The sequence below is a fragment of the Lathyrus oleraceus genome, chromosome 6, assembly GCF_024323335.1.
Source record: "Lathyrus oleraceus cultivar Zhongwan6 chromosome 6, CAAS_Psat_ZW6_1.0, whole genome shotgun sequence".
Taxonomy (NCBI): domain Eukaryota; kingdom Viridiplantae; phylum Streptophyta; class Magnoliopsida; order Fabales; family Fabaceae; genus Lathyrus; species Lathyrus oleraceus.
This window is the reverse complement of record NC_066584.1, coordinates 299,991,934-299,996,942: the sequence shown is the minus strand read 5'-3', so window position 1 is coordinate 299,996,942 and position 5,009 is coordinate 299,991,934.

Sequence of the window (5,009 nt, the reverse complement as noted above, 5' to 3'; positions counted from 1 at the left end):
AAAGTGAAAGATACAAGATACATTGAGGATCTTCTAAGGAGCTTGTCTTGATTTGTGTTGATTGCTTGAGCTTACTATTATTTTGCTTGCATATTCCAAAGGATGGGAGCTACTTGGATCATCTATATGATCTCAAGAGAGGAACTCCATGTGTGGTCTTGTTTCTTATCCCTTATCTCTTGTATGATTAGGACTTTAGCCATTCTTCTTCTTCCCTCCACTCTAACCCAAGCCAAAACTTTTGTGCAAACATTTGACATTTCTTTTCAAACATTAGAAACCTAAGCCTTATGCTTTTGATTTTCAAAATTTCTTTTCATAACACTTATTTGAATTGAACTTTTAAATCAACTTTGACCATATTTTATAAATACTTTTCATTGGTAAATACCACTCATTCAAATACCTTTTTGTGGTTTCAATGGCCACTTCCTTAATCAAATTTTTCATAACCTTTAGCTATTAGGTTTGAGTTATCCTTGAGGTTGATGTAATACTCACCTATATCCTTAGTGATGGACAATAAGTCTTCCATGCTTATTATAGGGTTAACCCCTCACTAGCATGTTGAAGCTATCCTCACATGGTGGATTTGTGGTTTTAGGTTGCGTTTTCTCCCTTGGATAACAAAAGACCTTAAGGCTTTTGGACCAATCAATTCACCAACTCATTTTTGAGATTTTTACCCCGAACTACGAGGTTTTGATCCTAATCTTTTTTTAAGATGGTACGTAGGTGTTGCACCCCAAAATTTGCCCTCTATTTTTAACTTTAACCAATTTTTTGTTTCACATTCATTTGCATCATCTTCATAGCATAACATTTTTTTCTGTCTTAATATTAGCCGGAATAATTTCTCGGAATTTACCAACAAACTGGTCAAATTAACTTTTTAACTGTGCCTAAAATTAGTCAACGAAAAAATATCAAGTTTAAGTTTGCAAATATCGGTAACATTAATCTGCGGTTCACGTGGTTTAATTTGACATGCTAAAAATATTTTTACGACTATTTTTGGTCATATGTTGATCAGTCTGAGCGGTTTAAACGGTCATAATTTTTATTTCAAAATCCGATCAAACGCTGTATTTTTCCGAGTCATTTATTTCGCGCTGATTATTTTGACGTGTTCATTTTATTTTTTCGAGCATTTTGGTGCCCGACTTTTATTTTTTTGAGTCTATTTATTTTTATATTGGGTCTAGAATAAATAAATAGGTTAATTAGTTTTTATTTTAATTTTAACTTTTTTAATTATTTAACTTTATTCAGTTTTTAATTTAATATTGGGTTTCAAAATAAACTTAGGCCCATTATCATTAACCTAATTTGTTCCTATATATATATTTACTAGCATGACTGATAGAAAGAGGCAAAAAGACAGAACAAAAAAGAGAAACTGAGAGTGGATGATCTATACTATCGTAAACACAGTTTGATAATAGTTCATATATGATATATACTTTATCTATTTTGTTGATATATTTGTTACTGTGTTTCAAATACATGTTCATATGTGTAACTAGTGTGTTAATATATATATATATATATATATATATATATATATATTATATATATATATATATATATATATATATATATATATATATATATATATATATATATATATATATATATTTCTATTTTATGTTATAATTTGATTATGTTTTCGGATCGGATCGTGTCAATACGCCGTTTTCACATATACGTGTAGGAGGCGTGGCATTTGTGTTATCCGATCCAGTTGCGATGATCGCAATTTTGCGCTAGCAACGCCGTTATTTTTTTAATTTATATTTTTTTTATATACATATATTTAGATCTGCACATTTTTTTTCATAACTAACTACCCTGATTTTTCCTAAACCCTGACAATTTCGCCACAAACTCTAAATTTCAAACATAAAACTTTAACCGTGTTATTTCCTTTAAACCATAAACCTTTTCTTAAACCTTAACAAACCTTATTATTACTTCCTATTTTCACTCATTTTTATGTTATTCATACACTGTAACTGCTTCGCCCTTGTAATATTTTAAGTTTTAACTTGTAATATTTTCAGTTTTACTTTTCGCCATCTTTATTATGTAACTGCACCAAAGCGTTGTAATAATTAGGGTTTTATTTTCTGCCACTGATTTTCTGCCATTTTATTTTTCTGCTATTTATTTTTCTGCCATTTATTTTTCTGCCATTTAAATTCCTGCCATTGATCCTATATTAACTGCGTGGTTTAGTAATGTAGGGCGTGAAAACCTACTAAATTAATTATTTAATATTTTTCTATAACCTTTATTTTTTTTTTTGTAAATAAATAATAAATACTAACTATTTTAATAACTTTTTTTATTACTTACCTATAATAATAAATCCTTATATATTTTGTAAATAAAATCTAATTGACCATTTTTCTAATTGAATAATAATAATAAACCTATTAATCTAATAATTTGATATTTTCTATAACCTTTATTTATTTTGTAAATAACAAACTTAATATTTTTCATATAACTCTTTTATTTTATAATTTGTACATTAATGTATTTTAAATTCTTTTATTATTACTAATTTATTTTAAACTCATATTTTTCTAATAACTTCTAAAAAAATCTAACTTGTTTAACCTAAAATAATTTCTTTTAAAATTCTAACCTTTTTATTATCACTTTATTATTATTGTTATTTTATTATTGCTTTATTACCATTGTTTATTTATTATTTTATTATTATTTGCTTTTATCTATTCTATTTTTGCTTCATTATTTTCCTTATTTTAATTTTGTTTTATTTATAATATTAGGAACAAATGTATAGGTTGTAAATTTATTCTTTTTCGTCTGATTATTATGTATCTGTCCCATAGCCATGTAATAGTTTAGGAATATTATTTTTCTTGGACAAGTGGATTGGACAAGTTCCCGTAGCAGACGGATTTCTGCATTCCCAGCTGAGTTGATTCTATCTATGGATTGCATGGGTTGTCCCCAGCGGAGTAGCATTCGTTTTCCCTAGCAGGGTTTGGATGGTTATCCCCGACAGGTAAACGGTGTTTCCTCAGCAGCCAGGCCCGAAGGTTGCTATTCCCCGAGTGGAGCGGGTTTCAATGAAATATATCTCCAGCAGTGTTCATCCTACCAGTGGATTGGACAAGTTCCCGTAGCAGACGGATTTCTGCATTCCCAGCTGAGTTGATTCTATCTATGGATTGCATGGGTTGTCCCCAGCGGATTAGCATTCGTTTTCCCTAGCAGGGTTTGGATGGTTATCCCCAGCAGGTGTCAGATCGATGCTTCCCCAGTTGCCAGGCCTGGAGGTGGCTGTTTTCCCAGCAGAGTATCTGTGAGCATTTCCCCAGTGAAGTTGTCAGGTATCTGTGAGGGTTCTCCAAGCAGAGGTGGGATGTATATCCCCAGCAAGTCAAAGATTGTGGTATCCCCACAGAGTGTTGGTGGTTCCTATCCCCAGCATTCCCCGGGTAGATTGGGTGCAAAGGAGGTTTTCCCCAGCAAGGGTGGCCTTTTCCCAACAGCAGTGCTATTCCCCAGCAGGGTGGAGTTGGAGCAATGTCGAGTTCCTCAGCAGAGTGTCTCGAGCTCTTCAGAAGAGTCCCTGAGAGGGATACTTTTTATGCATTCATCATGTAAATAAGCATAGCATATTGCATAGAAAAAATAATAAATCGCGTAGCATTTCCATAATTATGGAGCATTACGCAGAAAAAGATCATGCATCATTGTTGCAAGCATAGAGCTAGTCTCAAGCCGTGGTTACCGTTTGAGAGGTGGTTGTGCCAGAAAGCGAAGATGTTACTCTGTGGAGTTTAGCATCATGACGTCAGATCAGCAATGTTCCCCAGTAGTGCGATATTGGAGGAAATGTTTCCGTCGGACAGAGATGGAAATAAAATCAGAGGACGTTACGCGATCAGCGCGATTCAAGCCGTGGTTACCGCTTGAGATTGGTTTTGCCGGACAGTGAAGACGATACTCCGAGGAGTTCAGCAGCGGGATTTTGGAGCAGCAGTATTTCCCAGTCATTGTTTAGTGTCTGGTCGAGCTTTCTTTGGTGTCAGTAAACATCATCATTCGATGTCCAGTAAACGTCGAGTTATTTCCCAGTCATTGTTTAATGTCTGGTCGATCATTGTTCGATGTCCTGTCAACATCATTGTTTGATGTCCTATAAACATCCTTGTTTGATGTTCTGTCAACATCCTTGTTTGATGTCCTGTCAACATCCTTGTTTGATGTCCTGTCAACATCCTTGTTTGATGTCCTGTCAACATCCTTGTTTGATGTCCTGTCAACATCATTGTTTGATGCCTGTCAACATCATTGTTCGATGTCCTGTCAACATCCTTGTTTGATGTCCTGTCAACATCCTTGTTTGATGTCCTGTCAACATCATAGTTCGATGTCCTGTCAACATCATTGTTCGATGTCCTGTCAACATCATTGTTTGATGCCTGTAAACATCATTGTTTGATGCCTGTAAACATCATTGTTTGATGCCTGTAAACATCATTGTTTGATGCCTGTCAACATCATTGTTTGATGTCTGGTCGATCCTTGTTTGATGTTCTGTCAACATCATTGTTTGATGTCTGGTCAACATCATTGTTCGATGTCCTGTCAACATCCTTGTTCGATGTCCTGTCAACATCATTGTTCGATGTCCTGTCAACATCATTGTTCGATGTCCTGTCAACATCCTTGTTTGATGTCCTGTCAACATCCTTGTTTGATGTCCTGTCAACATCCTTGTTTGATGCCTGTCAACATCATTGTTCGATGTCCAGTAAACGTCGAGTTTTCTCCCAGTCATCAGTCAGTGTCTGGTTGAAAGTGTTACTCCGAGGAGTTCAGCATCACGACGTCAGATCAGCAATGTTCCCCAGTAGTGCGATATTGGAGGAAATGTTTCCGTCGGACAGAGATGGAAATAATATCAGAAGACCTTACGCGATCAGCGCGATTCCGGGGTTCAAATGGAGAAAAGGAGATGTTGA